Source organism: Hesperophylax consimilis, chromosome 11 (genome assembly GCF_061612785.1).
Source record: "Hesperophylax consimilis isolate HC1 chromosome 11, BYU_Hcon_1.0, whole genome shotgun sequence".
NCBI lineage: Eukaryota > Metazoa > Arthropoda > Insecta > Trichoptera > Limnephilidae > Hesperophylax > Hesperophylax consimilis.
The window spans coordinates 24828965-24854589 of record NC_142846.1 but is presented as its reverse complement, the minus strand read 5'-3'; the positions used below and the strand labels follow the sequence as shown (position 1 = coordinate 24854589).

The window sequence follows — 25625 nt, the reverse complement described above, 5'->3', positions numbered from 1 at the left end:
CTAGCAAATCTCTAAACTAAAGTGAGATTCTTAACAACGTAAGTTAAGAAAGCGTGTACAAAACTCTAAGCGTACGCCCCTGCGTATTGGAAAGACCAACGCACAGTGGCAGATTTTGGCAATTTAGCGCGACACCGCTCTCGGCGCTTAACCATTTTGTGATTCATTGTTGTTTTTAACTGTAAGTATGTTGTTAGGACTGAAATAGTTTTTTAATAAATATAAGAACTTGTAAAATATTATTTAGTAGAAACAAATAACGAGGGAAAAGAACATATTACGGACAAAAGTAACATATTATTACATAAACGGTAATAGATATTGAAAAAAATATTAAACTAAGATATTATAAACAAAAAGGAAATAAAAATATTAAAAAATAAGAATACAAGCAAAAAACAAAACAAAATAAGGCACCTCTTTGAAAGAGTACACGTTGACGGTCACCTTGTCACATTTAATTTTAGTGATACGAAAAAAAAATTATATGATGGAGTGAAAGTCGAAATTTAATTAAAATGGGAGCCTTGAGGAAACTCCTGTTAATAGAGTCTTGTGTCGCCTTAAATTCAAATAATATTACTGAGAATTGCAAATTAGAAACAGAAACAATAAATATCTTCTGCAATGTATGCAGAACGTAATAACAGCAAATCACTAACGTATAAACAGCGAGCCAATAAAAACCCACCAGTAAATAATAATTATTAGCAAGGGGTCGCTGAGAATTGTTATGTTGAATGGAATAATTTTACCAACGACGAGAAACAAGTCAAGTTTAATTAGACAATGTTATGTTTTTTTAACCATTTTGTTATTGGTATACCTTCAAACAAAAAACTAATAATGATTACGTAATACATACGTGTTAACAACTAAACCATGGACTGCAAACTGTATTTTTGAGAGATTATCAAAAAGACAAAAAATATGATTTGCATGTTCACATAATCTTACCATATTGAGTGATTGTACCCAACTTCCTTTTCTAACATCATCTTCTAATGCTTTAAAAGTGCACACTATTTTTAATGGATCCATTTTAATATATATCACAAACACCCAGAACAAACCCTTAAAATCAACTGAGTTATAACACGTTCGCCTGGCGGCCTCACCGAATTTCAGATAAATGGAGAAATGGGGAATTGTTGAAACCACAATTTTGATGGGATAGTTATTTGTATTGTGGCATGGCAGGCTCCCTTGGATTGAATGGCATTGTGCCAATCCTCTTTCCAAACATTGCGGGAACTATCTTCGACGATGGAAACAATGTCAGGGAATGTAGTTTACGGGGGTAAGAGTACGGTTAGATGCCAAGAAATTTAGCCACGATGCTAACATGTCCAGGAATCCAAATCAGTTTTTCCTGAGCTATGGATGGAAGCTATCAGCGCTCGAATAAAGCATACAAAGTGATCATCAGGATGCAGAATAGGGCTGGATTTTAGTGCTTAGAGAGAACTGAGAGAATCAGTGAGAACAAGGGAATGTTCAAAATTATCTAATGAACATTTTTTCCTACACGCGATCACAAAGTCATTACAATGGAAATAAAGATTTATTTTCAACCTTGTCATACTAATGTGCGAATTTATATTGTTACAATGTTAAAATCTTCCCTTTTGTATTCTGTAATCCTACCTACGTATTTTTTTAAAATGTGAAACTGCACAAAATTCCCAACTGTTCCCAATCGTCTAATAGTGCCAGTTAGACTACGCCTTCCCCAATTTGGGTATCTTGTGAGGATGAAGGTAGTAGGGAAGGAAGGAAAAAAGGAAGCGGAAGGTGGGGGGGAATTAGGGGAGTATTCAACTGGCTGGCCTTCCGGAACATCGCTTAGCAGAGAGGACACGAACCACATCATGAGCTGACAAAATTTACGAACGGTGATGACGCCTCAGTTTAATAATTTACCTTTGGTCATCCTTCGTTCTACATATAAATAACAGCAATGCTTACCGCATCGCTTGGCGCCCATTATTACATTCATCAGGTTAGTTTACATTAAATATCACCATCCATTTGTCGCTTTCAATGCAATTCTTAAATTACCAATCGTGCTTTCAACCTTCGGTTGTAGCACACGCCTGAGTTATTTGTCATCAATTAAAAGAGTTATCATGTTGATTAAATGTTGTAGTAATAAATGTTGTATTATGGAATTCATTTTCTCCGTTCTTTTATTTACTACACTTACTGCCCTCGTGGCAATAACCTTCGTTTCAATGGCGCCAACGTGGTTGGATGGCCAATAATGTTCGTTACAATGACGCCCTACGTGGTAAATCTCGTTTCATTGTATTCAACTGGCTGGCCTTCTGGAACATCGCTTAGCAGGGAGGACACGAACCGCACCATGAGCTGACAAAATTTACGAACGGTGATGACACCTCAGTTTAATAACTTACCTTTGGTCATCCTTCGTTCTACATATAAATAACAGCAATGCTTACCGCATCGCTTGGTGCCCATTATTACATTCATCAGGTTAGTTTATAATTAATGTCACCATCCATTTGTCGCTTTCAATACAATTTTTAAATTACCAATCGTGCTTTCAACCTTCGGTTGTAGCACACGCCTGAGTTATTTGTCATCAATTAAAAGAGTTCTCATGTTGATTAAATGTTGTAGTAATAAATGTTGTATAATGGAATTCATTTTCTCCTTTCTTTTATTTACTACACTTACTGCCCTCGTGGCAATAACCTTCGTTACAATGACGCCCTACGTGGTAAATCTCGTTCCAATGGCGCCAACGTGGTTGGATGGCCAATAATGTTCGTTTCAATGGCCCTTTCAATTACCTGACAATTTAGATTTTGTCAACAAACACGACCAAAGCCATTTAAAGCAATGTTTCAATTTTGAATGGTGGTTTCACAGGAACACTACTGAGAGTATGTTTCGCTTTGGAACTTGTCTCAAATAGAAAATTACACTGTTTCAAATTAATTAGCTAACACAAATTAATAAAAAGTGACCTCCGAATTCATGGTCGAGAGCCTTACCCCTCGTCCATTTTTTAAAGAAAGACAAATATTCTCGGATTACGAATAACCCAACATTTGAAAACTCCTACTATCAACATTAAATGACGAAGATGTTGCACTTGCCATGATGGAGGACTTGACCACCCGAAGAATTGTACCCATAGATAGCATGAAATTTAAAAAAAACATAAAGTAGTAACAGAGAGAAAGAGATCAGATAATGAGTACATAATGGGCTATATCGAAAGAGACAAGGCATCAACTGAAGAGTTTTACATATAGAAGCCCCGTGGGCGTTCATTGATTAATTATCAATAATTTCATAAAACATCTGAGTTCACACGTTGGCGTTTAACTATTATGTTTATAACTTAAACAAATATTAACGTAGGTACTACGTCAACGGTTTAATAACGAATTAGTGAAATGTGATTAACTGAAGTAATTGATTATTCTTTTGGAATCTTGCTTGACGCGAGATATCATTGTGGTTAAAATGAATGTCAACAGAAATAACCGGTTTTCAAATGAAGGAATATATTTATGTCAAGGTGGAACCTCAGCAGTGATTACATCCTAAATGAATTATATCTATTTAATCTAAATAGCTATTTTAACTTGTAATTAATTAATATGAACCAAATACACGAGATAATGGGAAGGAATTATTCATTGAAATCAAACTTAAGTCTTTATTTAATTATTTATTAACGCCTTTTGTAATGGCTTCTACAAAGGTATAGTAAAAACTGTTTTTTCTTACTTTTTATTTATAAATTATATGCCCCAGTAAACAGTCCTTTGTATTTATTTGATGATAAATTGATTTGGCGTAATTTGGGAGGCGGATTTAAATACCGTCGCCCCGGGAACCATTTTTTTGATAACCAACATCTCTGCCGTTTGTCACCCCGAGTGGTTTGCTACGTTTGTTGCTTTAGTAGAGGTGCCTGGGTTTATCGGGTGAGGTGTGTCCACCAAGTGTATGGCGTGCCAGATCGGGAGAGGCTGGTTTGGGAAGACCCTTTAACCTCTCCAACTAGTATATTGACCCATCACCTTGCGCCACAGTGGGAGGGATATATTCATATGTACTGGACAGACTGACCTCTAGATTCCTATTCAACCTTTTTAAATTCCCTTCCTCTCCTTCCTTTCCCTGAAAAGGTCTCCACACTGAATCCGAAACGATGACATAGGCCCCGAGGGAAATTATATTCCTCAGGCCTCCTGTGTGGGGTAATAATAATAATTAATACCTCTATTAGTGTATTGGGCAATGAGGAGAGAATTGACATCCCCCGTGGTTTAGAGGGCTCTTAAGGCTCTTGACTAGCGATCAGGAGGTCGCGGGTTAAAATCCTGGCGTGTGCAAGTACATTTTATTTGATTGAGTGTTACAATTATTTTACAAGCAATAATTATTAGCCTGAAACTCTCATCCACATTGAAAAATCTCCTGATAAAAGAGACATGACGCCAACAGGACTTGAACCCGATTGAGTGTTATTGTACAATTTCGTAATTTAAAAATAATAAAAGGTATATATGTGGCACTTGAAAGATACTCTCAGTATTGTTCAGTGTAAGACCACCATTCAGAAATGAATGATGCTTGCATGTTTGATGACTAGATCTGAACAGCCAAGTACTTCCCCGCCTTCCGTTTTTGTGCAAAATCACCTCAAGGGCGCTGTACAAATTTATAATACATTTTTATAGTGATCTATGTTATTACTAACTATTTATGGAGATAATATACAGTACAATACTTACCTGGTAGGTCACTTGAGATTCGAACTTAATTAAAACTGTTTATTAGCGAAATTTAGATACAAAATTTAGGACATAATTAGAAAATTGGATAAAACTGGACTTTTTCTCAGGAATGGTATATTTAATTTAAGGATATAACAGCTTAAAAAGGTAAGTTTTTAGTTTAGACCTGAATTCTGCTGGACTTGTTATGGATCTTAGTTCCGGAGGGAGTTTATTCCAAGCCTTCGACCCAGATACTCCGAAAGCGCGATCACCAAAATTAGTATTTTGGCTTGCGCTTAGGTTCTATCAGTCTGCCTATAGCTGATGATGTTGCTGATCTAAGAGTTGACTGCCTCAGACCAGTGTTTTCCGGGACGCATAGTTCAGAGATGTAGGGTGGGGCCATTTCATTGATGGATTTAAACACCATCCAGCACAGTTTGTACTGGATTCTTTCAAGGCACTTGAGCCAGTGAAGGTTACGAAGGTGTTCTGAAATGTGCGAATATTTTGAAACCCCGGTTATGAGCCGTGCTACTGCATGAAACATTGATTGAAGTTTGTCAATTTGATATTTTGGAAGGCTGGCATAAATGCCGTTGCAGTAATCGAGACGTGAGACTACGTAAGAGTTGATAAGTAGTTTTGTTGCTTCTGTAGGAAGGTTTCTTCGGACAGACTTGAGTTGTCTTAGGTGAAAAAACCGGTGCTTACAGTCCTATTTATTTGACTTCTAAACGAAAAGTCTGAATCTAAATTGACACCGAGAAGTTTTACTGTTGTTTTTGGGATGATATCGCTGCCGGAAATAGTAATAGGTGAATTGTCTATGAAATGTTGACGTTTGCTTGTGGCTGCTCAGAGAAAATCAGTCTTAAATGGATTGAGCTTCAGCTTGTTTGAAGACATCCAACGAGTTATTGCTTCTAGACATTCAGTTATACGGATCTTGAGACTATTGATTTCATTTGGAGCGCAGTAAAAATAAACTTGCTGATCGTCAGCGTAGCAGTGAGACAAGAGATCAAATGACTCGATTATTTTAGCGACATTTTTTGTAAAAAGAATGAAGAGAAGTGGACCCAAAATGGATCCCTGGGGTACCCCTGAAGAAAGTGTTGCGAAGTTGGACAATTTATTTCCAACTAAGTAAGCGATTGGGTAGATAGGATACCAGCCAATTTTTGATGTCGGAATTCAAACCAAATGTTTCCTCTAATCTTCTAATGAGGAATTCATGATCAATCGTGTCAAACGCTGCACTCATGTTTAGGAGTGAGATAAGTGATAACTTACCTGACTCTACGGCAAGAGTTATGTCTGATAGCATACGAAGTAGTCCAGTTTCAGTTGAGTGGAACTTTCTGTACGCAGATTGACTTTTTGCGAATAATTTATTCGAATTCAAGTGACTGATTATTTGTGCGGCAGCTATTTTCTCCAGGATTTGTGAAATGAATGGTAAGTTTGAAACGGGTCGATAATTACCTAAGTCATCGGCGTCTAGTTGTGTCTAATCGGTGTCTAATTGTTACCATAATTCAATTTTCAAAATAACTACAAACTTAATTCAATATAGGTACACAATTTTAGAGAATTAGTTTTAGAAAAATAATAATAACAGCCTATTTATGTTATTATTATTTTTAATGCTAGATAGTACAGATTAAGTGAATGTAAATTAAGGGCATGATATATCACTATCCAATTTCAAGCAGTTAATCTAATTTTTGAATTGTTAATATTTCAAAGTTTTGGTTAAGTGGATAATTTTATTCATAAATTTGATATAAGGCGTTTCTTTTATACAATTCTGTGACAGATGGCACATTAAATTCCTCAAATATCTCTAATGTATGGAAGTTGTTTGGATTACTAAGGATAATTTTAATAATTATTATTTGAATTTTAATTTTAAGGTAGTTTTAAAGGCCTCTCCCTACCCAAATATGCCAAACTGCAATAGGTACTGGATTAATGGGATAATAAATAACAATTTTTAATAGTTTTCTTGTTTAATATGTTGTGTTTGTTGTGTTTGTTATAGAAGACGAAGATAAGTTTTCTTATTCTTTCCACAGTGAGATTGAATTGGTTTTTCCATTTAATATTTAATCTATTAAGATTCCAAGATATTTTACATTAGATTTATGATTTCGTTTACCGCAGTTCGTATTAAATTTATTGTCATATACAGGTTTTTGAAGAAATGGTTATGTTAATTAATTTTTTTGGCACATCGTCCTGTAGAGAGATCGGAATATAATAGTTTTTTCTGTGTTGAGTGATAACAGATTGCTACCGAACCATTTTTTGAGAACATTCATGTCGTAATTTGCTGCATTAGTAATCTCGTTCCGTGTCTTTTTTCGATAATTATTACAGTGTCGTCAGAAAAAGATACGATGTTATCATGTTGTCGGTTCCGTTAATTTTTAACAATTATTTCTACCATATTTTATTTAATGTTTGCCAAATACATTTTACATTTTATTTTGCCAGGTTAATTTAATTTTTTTTTAAGATTTCTGTAGGCGAAACAACTATTTTTTTCTAAAAGAGTTCCATGGTATTATTTTTAAGAATTTTGCTTTATTTATATGGTTTTAATATCAGTTTAACTTCAAAGTGAATCTATGATTTTGTATCTTTTTTGTGGGATTTTAAATTTAATAAGTGTGAATGTATGTTATTTATTTTTGAGAAATAAGTTAGGTTTTTTTAAGTACGCGAGTACCGCACAGGAGTCCCAATTGCTTTCAACCGTCTGTGGGAGAGACTGTGGCATCCCCAATTGGGGAAGAATTTTTGTGCAACTTTGGTAATGGGTTTGGAAAGAAGACGGGGAAGTGGGAGGTGGAAAAGTGCCTGAATATTCAGATCTTTTCACCAAACACGACTAAATCCATTTCGATCAGCGTTTCGGTTCTGGATGGTGGTCTTTCACCAGGGCGAGGCTGATAGTGTCTACCACTCTGGAACTAACATATTGTTTTAAATGAAAAAGATGTGAAATAACACTAATTAATCAGTTGAAACTTGGGATTCTGATTTGACAGCCTTTTACCAAAATAAAAACATTTTTACTTATCAAATTATATCTTTGTAATACTAACTTTGCGAAATTTGTCGACAAACTTATTTCTACAATGTAAATATTGTTTTTTTGATTATAGAGGAAGCAATTCATCGTAGGGTATTGAGTGGTAGATGGCGTTCACCTCTTTCTTCATTTTCTTTTTGATTGCCTGGACAACTGGAGGGTTTAATTCCTTTTCCAGGACATCCGAATTCTCCGTCATGAAACTGTTCATTGTGTCTCCTGAAATAAGCAAATTAAATATTGACTGCACAAAATAAATTACCGGCAGGTATACACATAATTTAGGTAAACACTAGTAGCATTGTTTCAGAACTATCGATGTTACATAGAACTCACTTGACCACATATATATATATACTTTCTGTGTGTATGGTATATATATAGAGATTTTTACTTTCTGCTGTCATAGAATACAAACATTAGCTTCCTGCTGGTCTAACCAGCTTTCTTTACAAAGTACTCGTATTTCGTGTAAAAGCGTTTTGGGTATTTTTCTACAGAATTTTATTGAAGAGCAATCCCAGATTCAGGGAGATACAATAATAATAACTGGCCGCACATACTCGTACATACAACTTGTTGCACGGACATAATCACACTTATAACTATTGGGAGCACATTTGGTGCACCATTGCGTTCACCAAATCACCGTTGACCAAAATAACAATTTTCGTTATCGTTATTTTAGAAGCTAAAGATCTACACTTTTAGAACATTAAAGAAGAAATTATTTATAACTAATTTAATTTAATTAATTAAATTTTTCATTTTTTATTAAATTTACATAAGTACATGTTAATAACGAAAATAATCATCTAAAAAGTAAATGATATAACATGGGTAAAACGTAGAATACAAATATTTCCATAAAATTATTATTAATAATGATTTTAATATTAATGATTAACAAATGTATAAGAGACAGTGTTGTTTATGCAAAGCACAAAGGAAATACATGCCGCCTACGGGAATTGAACACAGCCTTCTAATTGCCGGTCAGATGCTCTACCAATTGCGCTAAGTCTCCTACTAGATGGCGTTGAGACGTATTATATCTTCATTTATTGGTGAAATATTAACAAAATATTAAATGATAATATTGACAGGTATAATACATGGCATTCTCCAAGTAAGGAATCTACAACACATACGATTTGTTATTATTATTTTTCGGAATAACTTATTGAGTAAAACCTCAAATTATAATATTTAAATATTGAGGACAATATTAGTGATTTTTAAACGCAAATCTGAAACAGAAAAATCAGAAAAGGAAACGGTCACATCTGGGATTCAATATTTACATACGATTTGGTTTCGAATTTGTGGTATAATTTTTTTTTATCTAAGCTTTCGTTTTCAAATAAATCAAATCCAAAGTTGGAATTTTTAAGGTTACAATCATCTGTTTATATGATAAATACAAATTAAAGCATATACTCGGTTACTTAAACCCTTTAATGTAAAAAAAAATAAATGCTTCAAAATCATAAATAACTAAAAAAAACATAAATAATTAGAAGCTTTTTTATGTGTGTGATGTAGATCCACTAGTTTCCGAATACCGTGTGTAATTGAAATAATTATTGTATGTTTATATGTGCATATAAATAAATATTTTTTCCTTATCTTTAAATAACAATGTACAATAACCATTAAAAAAAATTAAATCCCAATTTACATTTACATAAGAAAATTTAACCAATACACATAAATACATATACCATTTAATCATAACCACGTAAACACCTCAGCACAGGTTCTCCCAGTGAGGTGTTCACGAAACATATAACATTACCCACCACAGTGTCACCTACTCAAACCTACCTCACACCCAGCATAAAAAAAAACACCATATTAACAGTTCTCAATTTATGTATTATATACAAATGTAAATAATTGCTAGACACTGTAATGTATGTACTTATAGAAATTAATAAGAAATAAATTTAAAAAATTAATTGGCACGTACCAAGAGCTTTATTTCCACCGAATAAATTTTCCATGTTGAATGTCATTTTTCCAAATTTGCACTTCAAGTCATCTGCGTCTTCGGGAATGTGAGGATACAGAAGTCCATCCTTTTCGTTTTTCCGCAATTCATAATCATACTGATAAATACAATGTGTCTTTTCTGAAATTAAATAATACGTCTATATTATGACCGGCAATGAATATTATTCTGAAAAAAAAAACTGGATCAAGTCGACAGGAAGAGATTAATGAGGTAATTAAAATTATATTGTTATTCGTCGACCTCAGAACAGAGACAATCCCTAATATATATAATATAAACTATAAATATATAAATTATTCATTGAACAAATTAAAATAAACATTGGCGATAACTCACGCAACTTAACAGTGAAATTTCCATGGCCCTTCATTGGCACAACGAGTAATTGCCCATCCATATTATATTTTCCTTTAATGGTCATTAAAACATCGAATTCTTGTGAAATGTGCTGTTTGTTTGAATCGACCCTAAAAACATAAAAAAATAATTTTGGTTCTTAAAAATATAAGCAATTAATGATATCAACCTATAACAAAATACCTAGTTATAATGCAAATACCGAGCGTACAATGATTAGTTCTTGAATACTTTCTCATTCCCGCATTGCTACGTCTCTTAGTAATTAGGGCGAGGGATGCTAATGGTTAGTTTTAGTTCTTGAATACTTTCTCATTCCCGCATTGCTACGTCTCTTACTAATTAGGGCGGTGGATCCTATTGGTTAGTTTTAGTTCTTGAATACTTTCTCATTTCCGCATTGCTACGTCTCTTACTAATTAGGGCGATGGATGCTATTGGTTAGTTTTAGTTCTTGAATACTTTCTCATGCCCGCATTGCTACGTCTCTTACTAATTGGGGCCAGGGATTCTATTGGTTAGTTTTAGTTCTTGAATACTTTCTCATTCCCGCATTGCTACGTCTCTTATTAATTAGGGCCAGGGATGCTATTGGTTAGTTTTAGTTCTTGAATACTTTCTCATTCCCGCATTGCTACGTTTCTTACTAATTAGGGCGAGGGAAAGTATTGGTTAGTTTTAGTTCTTGAATACTTTCTCATTCCCGCATTGCTACGTCTCTTACAAATTAGGGCCAGGGATGCTATTGGTTAGTTTTAGTTCTTGAATACTTTCTCATTCCCGTATTGCTACGTCTCTTATTAATTAGGGCCAGGGATGCTATTGGTTAGTTTTAGTTCTTGAATACTTTCTCATTCCCGCATTGCTACGTTTCTTACTAATTAGGGCGAGGGAAAGTATTGGTTAGTTTTAGTTCTTGAATACTTTCTCATTCCCGCATTGCTACGTCTCTTACAAATTAGGGCCAGGGATGCTATTGGTTAGTTTTAGTTCTTGAATACTTTCTCATTCCCGCATTGCTACGTCTCTTACTAATAAGGGCGAGGGATGCTATTGGTTAGTTTTATTTCTTGAATACTTTCTCTTTCCCGCATTGCTACGTCTCTTACTAATTAGGGCGAGGGAAGGTATTGGTTAGTTTTAGTTCTTAAAGACTTTCTCATTCCCGCATTGCTTCGTCTCTTACTAATTAGGGCGAGGGATGCTATTGGTTAGTTTTCACCCCGCTGGCTTAGAGATTTGATCCTTGGAAACGATGTCACAGCTGTTATGGCCGATAAAAGGTCATGTTTTTCTCTAGAAGGATAATTTACCTAACTTCGGCAACCTCTGGTACGTCTGACTCAAGAGATGCTTCGTAAACCGTCGGCTTCGGAAATCAGTTAACCCAGAGAGAGAAAATACTAATTGAAAACCTTTTTATAAAACAAAGGGTTACATTCCTTTGTGGGGAACGATACAAGTGTAACCTGTTTCCTCGGTCAACTCATTAAGTGATAAATTAAAAAATAAAATAAAAATATTTGATAAATGTAAATTGATTGTACCCAAAATTAAGGCTAATTGAATACACGGTAAGTGAAAATTTATGAAACTTTTTTATTCATTATTTTTATATGAAACGACAAAAAAGTTAGGTAACAAAAATGTTTATGATGCATTGGTCTATTAAAATATTTTTATGTTTTTTTTCGTAATCTGTAATTTTGGTTCAGTGTTGTAATGTTTTTAAAGTTTTCCTTCACTCGTGTATGATTTGAGTAAATACCCCACTCCCGCGCAAAACGAATCGATGACTCTACCTTTTCACTTCGTGAAAATTAATGATTTCTCCCGTCTGATTTGCAACTTCTCGCGGTACATCAACCCTTCAACCCTTCGTTGTGTCAATTTTTTGTTTCGACAGTGATTAATTCATTGAAGGATCCTCTTAATTGGTTGTGGTAACTTTGGTTCTTTTTGATGAGGCGTGTTAAATTCTGTATGGTTTTAAAATAAGACAATGACCGACTATCCTGATTTTAACTACCTTTTCCTACCTTGTTTGCTCGCCCAAACGTTTCCGGTTGCTGCAGTCGATAATGTGCTAATACAATGGAATAATTAAATGCAATTACATGAAATTCTCTATAGACAAATTCAATTCAAGATGCACAAGATTCTAGGTTAATGATTTGACTATGGATTGTTAGTTTTGTGAGTTATTTCTATGAGTAGGTATTTTTGGGAATAGCTAGAGACAAAACATGTGTTGCTTTCGATTGGTCTCCGTCCAAATTCCATCCATCAACGTGACCAGCTCGAGAGCAGCCAAATTGATGGTCCAATCCCAACACCTCCAGAAATTAATTGAATATCGCTCAGCGACAGATGAAATAATGACATGTTTTGCCTCCTGCCGGAGGGTGATGAAGGTAGGATTCCTTTGAATTCTGATATGTGGGTCCTTGTTGGTAAATGATGATGTTGATGATGATGATGATTGATGACGATTCATCTTATACCGTTAGGTACAAGGAGCTGCTCCGGTCCGGTGGCATGATAACCTGATGTCAGGAATCATTTGGGTCACGTGGGTAGCGCGAGGTTTAGGTCGCGTCAACCTCCCCCAAATCGATGATGAGTTAAGCTCCGCCAGCATGCCGAAAGTTAGGAGTCCACTCTACTAACCTCAAACATAAACATATACTAAAGTGGTTTGCATCAGCAACGTCAGGAGTTCGGGAGTCCCGTGAACACCCCTCTGGTTTGCGCTTGCAAAAATAAGTTAGATCCAGCTCCAGTTTGTTCGCCTTCGCCTCTGCAGTCACGATACTCCAAATAGCTCCTGGCTCCAGTCTATACAGCTTCTCGTTCCAGTAGAGGTAATGACACATGTTTATCATATGTGCGATACAGAACATACTTCAAGTCTTTCGTCCACACTCAAAATAGTCATATCAATATTTAATTTGAATGAGGGCATCCATCCGACATAACGAATGTTTCCGGGACGGGAGATCTTACCCCACTTTAAAGTCATGGTCACTCGCTCTATCGTTTGTTACCTTCCGTTCGCTTCAAATATCAAAGAATGGTAGAAAATGATATCCTCGACTTTCGGCGCTAAGGATCAGGGATACTAGAATCATCAGGTCATGAATCTGAAACCATCCGATCTCCGTCACCTCAAACGGTTTCAGTCAGAGTCAATTCCCAACCTAATTCTGGATGACTTCTCCTCCTATAGTGGGGTAAGTATTTATTGAATTTGACAGGAAGGACGTCAGAAATCGCCGAAACAACTTCATATTCGTCACGATCCCTTCGTTTTGTCAGCGAGAAAATCCTCCCCATACGTCAGAAAAGAATAGCATAGCCATTATCCGCTTTGTTCCTTCGTCTACCAAGCTAACTCAAGTAGAAAAGCCCATTGGCAATCTTTGTTCCCTTCGATTGGAACTCCGTGAAAGCGTCCTCTCACCAGCTGAAAATACTCGAAACAGGGGTCTATCCAGGGTAACCATCTTAGGCTGGTCCTCCAACACCTTCAACGAAACCGATGCTTTTACGGGAATAACTCAACCACACCAAGAGCACGGGAAAGGCCGGCGCTGCTCTACTGGAATAGGCGCTACCTCGGTATTCAGGGTTCCGATTTTGCTAACACAAAAAAATTCCCTATTAGGCAAGTCAATTACCAATTTCGATTTCTTCGCTTTTGTCGCTTTGATAAGATAGGACAGCCTACGGAAAATTCGTACACTTCGTCCCAAACCAAACTTATGTGAATGAAAATCTCACTTGATAGAATAGGGAAGCTATACAGATGTGTTCTCTCCAATGTTAATTCCGCGAATAACTTTGATAATACCAAATATATTGGATGTCCAAGGAGAATACGATAACTTATTGTTAAATAACAGGTATTGAAGCATATAATTAACCGTTCTATCCGTTACTATTCCGCCTATAGGTATCTGATTGTTTCGACTAATAACCGTTCGCCGGATTATAAAAACATCGTATAAGTACAGTGGTTTATATTTTATAAATTTTTGACGCTAAATATAACTACTGGAGAATTATTTTAAATCATGATAAAATTGCAAAAAATAGTCTAACTCATAAATTATGCCTATTGTTGAATAATCTAAAGCGTTTTTAGAGTAACCGCTCTTCGTCCTTTTTGTAATGGCTAAGACCCGGTCGGCTTCTTCACAATATGTGATTTGTGACCCCTTTTTGTAAAAGGGTCCGGACTTAAAATTCTTCTGTTGAAGATTTTAACATAATTACCTGTAGTCTTCAAGTTAAATACCCTTACTTTAAAATACAATTGAATTATTTGGTTTACATAAGGGAAATAAGGGTTAATAATTAGATTATAATAAGACTTACAAATTCATCTAAGTGCAATCCAAATAATTATAAGAAACAACCACGTTCACATGCAGTAAAATACCCATGCTGTTAGAAAACAACACCTTCTACACTAAATGACTTTAGCCGTGTTCGTGTTCCGACGATGAATTCTTGTTGACGCGTTTCCTAGCTCTTACTGACTCGACTGTCTTCCAACGCTTTCAAAACCTGACTATCTTGACTCTGTTTGACCGTCTCCCAACGCTTACAAAACTGACTATATCGCCCGTCTACCCGCGCTTCCAAACCCTGACTATCACGACCGTCTCTTAGCTCTCCCCAATCTAGACTCCTTGATCGTCTCCTTGCGCTCCTCAAGCTAGACTCCCCCCCCACCCCCTTGTCTCCTCCCCCAAATCAACTCCGCCTTTCGCCATATGCGATATCTAATTTATGTCTTCCGAATTCTGAAAACTTTGTGTTTTCAAAGACAGAAACGCACTAAAAGACCACATCAATTATGAGCTCTAGAACCCGTCACATTAATTTAAATCGTTTCAAAACCAATAACTTGTTACTTCTCAAGTAAACTGTCCAATCCTTTGTTCAAAGGAATGAAACTAGACCCTTCTCATTCCAGTGGCGTGTCGGCCCACCAGCTTCCTAGCCCTTTTTTCAAATTATCAACACGGTCTAGGATGAATAAAATATCTTTTATTTATAAGTTTTATTTTTAAATCTTCTTGCAGGATTTGAATTTAACTAAGCAACTCCCAAACTCGTCCTGTTAAAATGTGATTTACCTCGCCAGTCACAATTATAATTCGTCTAAATCCTTAGAAAAATTACGTAACTATATTTAACGGCGTATTTCCTACTTAGAAAGTCACTTAGTAGCATTGCTTAACGGAGTTGAATTGTTTCTTATTGATCTTGTTAGGGTTTTTTTTTCTACCCGCCCCAACCTGCCAAATTCGCTACTACTGCACTGAACTAAATCTGAGAATTTAAAACACCATCCCGGAGGTTTCTGCTAAACGCAGGGCATGTTCCAAGTTTTTTTCTCTACCATAATAAATCTAAGCACTTGTTTTTAAAACAGCTATCCAACATCTGGTAAATCCCTATTTCGTGAGAACAACTGAAAAATTCTTTCTCACCATAATAAATCAATAAGGTAGGTGTAGCCTGTTTATTTCGAACTTTAATTAGGCTTCTTTGATTGGTCGCATCTTAACTTTTGGCGTAGATAAAAAAAACGACACGCCCCGGTTCCCTCTAGTTCTCAGCATTTTTAACTATATGTCACCACTGATCACGTTTTGATTGGAGAAACCAGAATTAATTAATTCCTACAATAAACGGAAAAAAATTATCCCAGGGCAAGTTCATCACAGTGTTAAGACAAAATAACTTAAAGTGAGCCGACTTTAAAACTTTTTATGTTTGATTTCAAAATTTTAATATTTCAAAAATGATATGTTTATTTCTTATAATAACATTTAAAAGCGTATTTTATCACCTTTCAGTTTTCAGATGCGTTCAGAAATATTTCATTTATTTGGATTTTATTGAGAAGCGGAAATACACACAAATTCTTCGACTTTTTGACAGCATTTTCAAGAAAAATAATGGTCAATGTGACAAGTCTCAATTAACATGCGTTCTACCAAGTGCACAATTTTTTTTTGCACGCTTTCTGAATATTGAGGAAAATGTTTCTGAATGGTGTTCTTTTACCAGAGCCTAATAGTACTGATAGTCTCTATTCTACCACTCTGGAACGTACATTTGCTACATTATTTTATGTGAATTGAGACTGAAAACACACAAACCTCACATCCAAAAGTTTTTGAAATTATATATTTTATGAAACTTTTTTTTTTCATTCCAAAGAATTATGCAATTTGTCCGAAGAAACGTCACTATCTCAAAGACAATTATTTTTAAAACTTTTTAAAAGTATTTGAAATAATATTGAAGAAATGCTAATTAGAAAGTCCAAATAAACACGAAGATTTCACATTCGAAAAAATAATCTTTACTGACCCATTAAAACGGCAACCATCTTGAAATTGAAACGGAACGTACAAACAAATGTAAAAACAGTATATCGTTGCGCTCAGTCTATAAAATGTATTTCCCGGACCTCACTCCTCGATCACTATATCAGATAATCACTCACTTGATGGCTATAAGTTTGGCAGTTCCGAACCCATAAGCGCGCGTATCCTTCAGGACGATGCCGAGGGAAGACCCTTTGATGATGTCGATCTTACCCAGGTACAGAGGGTCTAAAGGCCCCATCCCGTACTCGGGGATGCCTGTATAGGCGAGCTTCGGCAGAATCATATTCGCGTACTCCACAATGCATTCGCCTAGCTTTGGGTCGTTACGCTTACAAATTTTGAAGTAAGGAGCTGAAATGAAAGAAAAAAATATAAAATTGAACAATGAAAATGATTAATTAGTAACAAACATTTTTACAGGAAAATATTACGAGCATTTGGGTAAATTCAGTGAATTTCTTTCTCGAAACCGCACTCCTTGTATATGTAGTCCACATGACTTCATGTAACTCGGGGACAAACATTTAAATCACTTTGCAACAAACTATTAAGGCGAAGCTTTATGCCAAATCACAATTTTGATCACGGCAATGCACTACGTAGTAATGTAAAATCATGTGTTTTTGGTTTGAAAATTTGGTCGCCTACAAATGTTTCAGATGCTTTAGTTCAAAATTTTCTACTTAAGAACCCATTTTCGGTTATGGTTTTATTGTATAATGTGGCAAATTAAGTTATTTATAAAATGATCAGAACAAATTTAAATATTTATGCCTGAACATCCACAAAATAAAATAAAAGGCAATTTTTGGCCATGTTTTTTTCTTGCCTAAATCAAAACAGCTGGATGGTGTGTTAAGCGGGAATTTAAGCCTTATCGTCATCTACGTAAGGAGTGTTATTGATGGCGGCTCGATTCAAAATATTACACGACGTATGGCATCGCCTTAATCTTTATAACGAATTGGTGTACATTATGAATATGCTTTAGATAAATTAAAGGTTCTCCTATCGTTTCGCTTGAGTAGAATACAAATAAAAAAATAAATAACTCAATAAAAAATATAAATGTAAACTACAAAAAAAATTTATGTCAAAAGATATGTATGAACGCATAAAGCAAACAACTTAAAAGTACAGTGTTATAGCTAAGATTATTTGAGACAGTTTCACTTGTGTACTTTTTTGCTTTCTTATAAAATTATTTACAAATTAAATAAAAACCAGTTTTTTGTTTCAAATCGAACGTTTCTAGACTCCGTTTGTCAAGCGAATTTAATGCCTATTACCCACAATATAAGGTATACCAAGAATGTACACATTTTTGGCTTGTAGCTTCCACTTAAATCGTTTCGGGCGGGAATCGTGCTAATCAGTTATTATTTTTTAGAGATTCCAAAAGGCGTGCCACAAGGAAGTCTATTGGGACCCATTATCTTCAACATATTCACATATGGCATCCCCCGAGACGAGAGATGCAAGCTATCAATCTACGCAGTTGAAGCCATCATGTACACGAGGAAAGGAAAATATAGAATACCTGACTTCAGCATCGAAATGGGAGGACATGCCATAGAATGGAAATATTAAGTTGTAGGTATACCTGGGCCTGACTATGGACTTGAGATTCAATTTGTAATCTCACATATCCAAGACGCAAACCAGAACGCGACAGGCAATGAAGCCCATTTTCAACAGAAGAAGTTCGCTACATCCCAGAACCAAACTTCTTGTCAACTACTCGATTATCCGCCCGGTACTGTCTTATTTTAGTCCTGTATGGAGTAGCAGACTCTGGTCATATGAAACCACAGACAAAGAAATCATTTAAAAATATTGCATAAAAATTACATACAACACGAGACTTAGAAACAAATGAACCTGGAAAAACTAGACTACCGAGAATAAATACCGACGTTATATGAGTACAAATAAACCAAACGTTTTTGCAAATCACTCGGACGTAGTAAAAATCAACTCATCCAAGAAATCGGACCATACAATTCGCCTGGCGACCTAACTTTCAAAATTATTACATAGACTACCTGAACACATCCTGATAGACCATATCTGGCACGTACCCGATTTAGACGTGGACGCATAAGCAACGAGAAGTAGGTATTTCCTAATCTCCCGACTTCTATACCATTATATATAATGTTTATATAATATTTTATATCCGTTTTATTTATTTTTTTATTTATTATTTATTTATTTATTATTTATTAACGCCGATTATAGCGGCTTTTACAAAAGAATAACATTTTTTTTTACTTATTATAAATACAGAATATACATAGATAAAAAAATATAAATACAAAATACATAAAAGAGAACAATACAAATGGTTATTATAAATACAATGCAACAATGTGTATATATAAATATATAAACAATTAATTTACAATAAATCCCGGATAAACTAATACTTTAAAACTATATTTGGTTCTATTCAATCAGAGAAGCGCTGACATACAGTTTTAATTAAGTGGTGTTTGTATGAGGATAAACTAGCAATGTTTATAGATTCATCCAAAACATATTTATTACCAAGTACATGTAGGCGATTCATTATGGAATTGAGTTCAGCGTTAGATCCTGTATTGTTGCAGTGATAGGGTAATTTGAAACGAACTGATCGACTAGGTACACGGAAACATATTAGCAAAAGAAGTTCAGGGGAGTTCAACAGGTTGGTAACGATTTTAAATAAATAAAATAGGTCAAAACAAATTCTTCTTTCTTTTAATGTATCGAGTCCCAATAAATGTAACAGAGAGGGGTAATTAATGTTTTCGATGAGTATTCCCAATTTAAAATTAATATAACGTAAAAATTTATGTTGGACGCGCTCAAGGGAATTCTCATGTACACTGTAGTAAGGACTCCAAATGGTGGTGTTAAATTCTAGTTGGCTTCTAACAAGTGAAGTGTAAAGTAATTTGACAGTTTTTAAATTTTTAAAATCCTTTGAAATCCGTAAGACAAATCCTAACATTTGCATTGCTTTACTGGTTATATTATTAATATGTTTAATGAATGTTAATTTAGTGTCAAAGGTTATACCAAGGTCTCTTATTTCATCAACAGATAATAAGGTGTGATTATTGAGAAAGTAGGTGAACAACAATGGGTTTTTTTTCTGTGGAATCTCATAAGTTGACATTTTTTTACATTAATTGTTAATTTGTTTTTAAGACACCAATCGTTAAAGCTATTAATATTAGATTGAAGTGTTAGACAGTCCTCTATATTGTCAATAATTCTATATATCTTCATATCATCAGCGAACATTAGAATGAGAACACGGGTGAATATGTTTGTTACGTCGTTAATGAATAAATTAAAAAGTATAGGACCAAGATGCGAACCCTGGGGTACGCCACTGGTAGCTTCGAACATGTAGGATAAGTGATCATTAATACAGACAGTTAACTGACGCCTAAGTAAGTAACTCTTAAACCAAGATAAAAGGTTTCCATTAAATCCGAGTTTCAAAAGTTTATTAATGAGGATTTTATGACAGACCTTATCAAACGCCTTACTGAAGTCGGTATATATAGAATCAACTTGTTGTTTGTTGGCAAGTGCATTAGAAATAAAATTTTCATATAATGTTAGGTTAGTCAAAGTTGATCTGCCGGAGATAAAGCCGTGTTGACAAGTTGCGATACAAGAGTTTACAAAGAAGCTGATTTTCTTAAGAATCAATTTCTCAAAAAGTTTAGGTATAGACGATTGAATACAGATAGGCCGATAATTTTCAACAAAGGATTTATCACCACTTTTAAATACAGGAGTTAAGTAGCTAAGTTTCCATATTTTTGGAAAGTGTCCTGTGGAGAGTGACTTATTAAACAGTATATTAAGCGGAACAGATAAACTTTGGACACAATTCTTAAGTAAGATGGAAGGAATCTTATCAGGTCCCGAGCTTGTTTTAGGTTCAAGTGATTTAATACAGACTATAATGTCTTCAATATCAATGTGTATTTGCGATAAGTGTAAATTTAAATCCGTATTGAAGTAAGGAATTAAGTCATCTGGAATATCAGGTTCATACACGTCCTTAAAGTAATCAGCAAACATGTTAACAATTTCATAAATTTTACTGGAGCTATTTTGTCTGTAACGTATATTACCAGAAATACCAGCATCATTGTTTTTCATTGATTTTGTGTATTTCCAAAAGTATTTTACATCATGAAGTATCGTGTTCTCAACAGAATTAATGTAATTTTTATAACATCTTTTTGTCATTTTTTTGCAATCTCTTCTAATATTGTTGAATGCCATATAGTTGGGAATTGTTCTGTGTTCTTTATATTTTTTATGTGTTTCTTTTTTTAATAACAATTAACTGAATTAATTCTTTGCTGAACCATATCGGATACTTTCGTACTTTATGATGAATTAGAGGAATTGTGTCGGAAATGATACTATTCAGTTGAGAGTAAAATAGTTCTACGCTATAGTTGAGATCACCTTCCTTGAGAACAGACCAATTTACTTTGTTAAGTGCATGATTAATGTCCTGATAATTAGCATTAATGAAATTACGACTACAATTTTTAATTAGGGGGTCACACTCTATTGTAATAGGTAATAGTATTGTTAGTGGAGGGTGGTGATTATCAATTGGGTCAAAGGATTCTGCTGACTCATAGACTTTTATATCCTCATCAGTAGAGAAAATTAAATCAAGTGTCCGATTACTACAATTCGGCACATTGTTACATTGAAATAGACCTAAATAGTTCGACATGTCTAAGATTTCTCTCTCGCACGCCGTTAATGGTAAGTAATCCAAATCATTAAATTTACAATTAGGTAGGTTATAGTCACCGCAAATAATAATATTGTGATTAGGGTGGTTAGATTTGAGTAGCTCGACATCTTCACAATGATTTTTATACATTATTATATTAGAATTTGGTGGAATATATACACATCCGATGATAGTTTTTTTGGATTTATCGTTTAACATTACAAAAATTTGCTCAACATCATTGTTTTTGTTTTTTAATAATTTCGATGAAATTTTTTTATTTACTGCTATCAGGACGCCTCCTCCTCTTGATTTGGAGCTGGTGTTTCGATTTCGGTCAACTCGGTAGATACTGTGGTTAGGTAGACCGAGCTCCGCTGAGTATATCGATGGTTCCAGCCAGGTCTCAGAGAGTATAATGATGTCCTGTGTGATGGTGGGTGCATTAGTTCTAAAGTCACTGAGTTTAGTCCGAAGTCCCCTGACGTTCTGGTAGAAGATGTAACGTGGCGCGGTTATAAGTTTTTTGGTATATTTGTTATAATTTTGGGTCTATTGTTGATATATTTGATGGTTAAATTATTTTCTCCCTTGCTTTTTCGATCCTCCAGCTCCTTCCACAAGTTTTGTACTTCTTGCCGTTGAAGCATTGTTAAGTCGTTCTTGGTCTTGATAATTACATTTCCATACGGTATGTTGACAAATGGCCGCTTCCTCCCGATTAAGGTTTTCTATGGTTTCCCTCACTACAACAGGCGAATGCGGAGGAATTTCTAAGAAGAGGCAAATACACAAACAGACATGTATGTAACATATGGCTGCGATTGGCTGCTGGTGCTGATGATGATGCAAACATATACAATTTTAGAAGGGTTCCAATTACAATTCCTTCCCTGCCGAGAAAATACAAGGCCCATAAGTATATAATAACCAGGTAACATTTTAAACACCCATATGAGGTAAAAATTGTGAGGCGCATATGCCGCCGTTCTATTTGTATAAAGAACATTTACTTTAAATTCATTAAATTTAAATGATTCACAACTTCATGAAAAATAAAAATCTAAAAAATGAAAAAAATATATTCTTATATGTACAGACGAACCTAATAAAGATACACACAAATAACATTACTGCCGACAAGTGCAATAAAATAATGGTCGACGTAATAATCATTGTAGTTTAACTGCAGATGTTTCACAATTGTTTATAATTGGTTGTTTTTCTCTTCTCGTCGTTTTCATACATTATATTTAATAGAACTGCTTTTTAAATGTACTTAAGCCTGTAATGACGTATCTCTATAAATATTTTTATATATAGATATATATTACTAGTCTTTGTACCATTTTTTAAGAGGAAACTACAAGCCAAAAATATGCATATTCTTGGTTTACCTTATATTGTAGGATATAGGCATTAAAATCGCATGACAAACGGAGTCTAGAAACGTTCGATTCGAAAGCACAAAACTGGTTTTTATTTATTTTGTAAATAATTTTACAAGAAAGCAAAAAATGTAATCAAGTGGAACTGTCACAGATAATCTTAGCTATAATACTGTATTTTTTTAAAGTTGTTTTCTTTACACGTTCATACAATTCTAATAAAAAAATATTTTGTTTAGTAGTTTACATTTATATTTTTTATTGAGTAATTTATTTTACATTTATATTCTACTTAAGCGAAACGATAAGAAAATCTTCAATTTATCTAAAACCAATTTTTTGGTATTCATAATGTACACCAATTCGTTATAAAGATGAATCAAAATAGTGATTTGGCATTAAGCTTCGCCTTAAACAAATGTAGATGTAAAAAATATATCCTTTATACATTATCCATATTATCCCTTTAATCAATTTATTTTGAAAGTTCCTAATTTGGATTTGTGCTTGTATTTATATTATTGAATATCTTCGTTTATTGTATTTTTTTCTTCTTCTAATTGTTTTCCTTATTTAAGCCAAAAAGGATTATTTTATCGTTGTAATTAAGTAAGGTAAGATACTGTATTGAAAAAACTAGTTATAAATATTGCAAAGTGCAATAAACTATCATTACATTACATTACATTACACGTAATAAAATAAATTTCCCTTCGAGGATACCAAGGTAAAACGCGACGCTCGTCATATTCTACGTGGCGTTAATACATTTATGTTTGTTGAAATACGCCTTTCGCAAGGCATTACTTGACAATATTAAGACCAAATATTATTTGTTTGCAAGCGTAACGCAATATGAATATGAATATGAATAAACAGTTTTAAGAAAGGCATACAAATACAATATTGGATTGAATCATCCGTATAATATTGTATTTATATGCCTCTCTTGAAAGATTTGCGAAAACAAATAATTCGTGTTTACTTGTAAATAGTGTATTTTAGTAAAATAATTAAATTTACGCCATCTATGAACACGTAGATTATAACGTACGTTACTTTTACCCACAAGGGAAAATATAATATAATGCATAATCTGGTCGTTCATAGATGGCGCTCACTCAATTATTTTAGGAAAAAAAACTTTTTGCAAGTCATGTTTTAAAATAAAGATGAATTGTTTGTTTACCTCTGTACATACGGAATATGAAATATAAAATTGAATTGTCCTTATAAAAACTCAATTCTTAAGAGAATATTTTCGAAAAGCGTTGTCTTAAATGGTATACACATCAGTGAAGTAAAATCAATCAGAGATTTGGAGGTAATGCCAAATGTTAAATTAAACTTTATCCAATATACTAATGAAACAATAAAAAAGCAAAAAAAATCTTTGATATGTATGTAATTCATGTATCAAAACCTTTCCGTAATATACAGACTCTGAATTCCCTGTACACTGCAAATATCCGCCCCCACTTATACTAAATTAACTAAAATCTGATTAGGATAAGGGAATAAGATTATTATGAACTCCCGAAAACAATATTAAAAACACTAGATAGTACTCAAATAAGCACTACATAAACTAATCTAAGCCGAAAGAAATTTTTATGATACCAAAAAACGAAGAGATCATTTATTTTTCAGTTGAAAAAAACCATTCTGAAAATGAGCATCCTTCTTTTTAATTATCGGTGCAATCCTTTCTAATCTCAACGTGTCAGTTTTTTAACATTACGTATTTGAATTTGAAGTCAGTTACTGTCATTCAGATACAATTTGAGAACTCTAATCAATTCCTTTAAATAATAATAATAATAAGAATTTATTCCAGAATGTATGCAGGGGTAGTACAATGCAATTTATTCCATATTTGAAATAATATACATGATTAGCGTAAGAAAAAAAATAATACACGGGTGATTCCGATAGGCACAAAAAAACAGAATTTAAATGAAAAAAATTTAAATACAAACACAAAAATAAGTTTAAGCAGCCGTTTATGGAGGATATTTGCACATCTCCCGTCTCCAGAGGGCCATCAGAGGGGACTTCATCCAGGCAACCACGGCAGTGATGATTTTGTTACTTAATTGGCGTAGTCTGCGCCATAAGCTTCCCATGCGATGGCGGAGAAGCGCTCTGAAAGAGTGTACTCGTCCCTCCAGGAACATTTCCGTGGCGCTGCAGTATCTCGGTAGGCGGAATAGTTGGCGATAAGCATTATTATAAGCGACTTTTAGCTTATGCCATTAGGATGCAGTGTAATCCACCCACAGTTCTGAAGTGTACAGCGAAGTGCAAAATGCGTTGAAAAGTATCTTTTTCACATATGTACTCCAAAACGCCTAACTTCTCTTCTAACAATTTGCTTTATTTGTCCCGTTTCGTCTTTATTGTTCACAGGAAGCCATCTTACCGCAAATAAAATTACGAGCGGTCGCTGGGAACAGCACTACACGATAAAGCTCCTATTGCTAAGCAACTTTGGCATGAGCAACATTTTTGTTTTAAATTTAATTAACTTCGTATGAATATTTTATCTTTCCATTATAAAAGTTGTTTGTTTCTTACAAATAAATAAATAATATGAATGCCACAAAAATAAGTAATATCCCTTTTTCGCTCCACAAGTATGGGTTTAAAGAAGGAAATACATACATAAAACATTATACTATCACAAAACAAAGACTTACGCATAAAGGTTGACTCGGCAACAGTTAAACTGACAACCAATATCATAAAACATCTTATTAAAATGTTGAACAACATGGTAAGAGAACTGAACACTAGAACAATCTACTTCTAAATCG

The 25625-nt window shown here is 34.2% G+C and overlaps 1 pseudogene across 1 annotated transcript; it reads right to left on the bottom strand.

Annotated features, from left to right (window-relative positions):
- Positions 1–7677: 7677 nt before the first annotated feature.
- LOC149419954 (protein takeout-like) lies at positions 7678–25625 on the bottom strand (annotated as a pseudogene). Its single transcript, XR_016302809.1, has 6 exons — positions 25509–25625; positions 16770–17004; positions 10220–10350; positions 9839–10000; positions 7902–8085; positions 7678–7738 (listed from the first exon to the last, which is right to left on the bottom strand). The product of XR_016302809.1 is annotated as a protein takeout-like (transcript).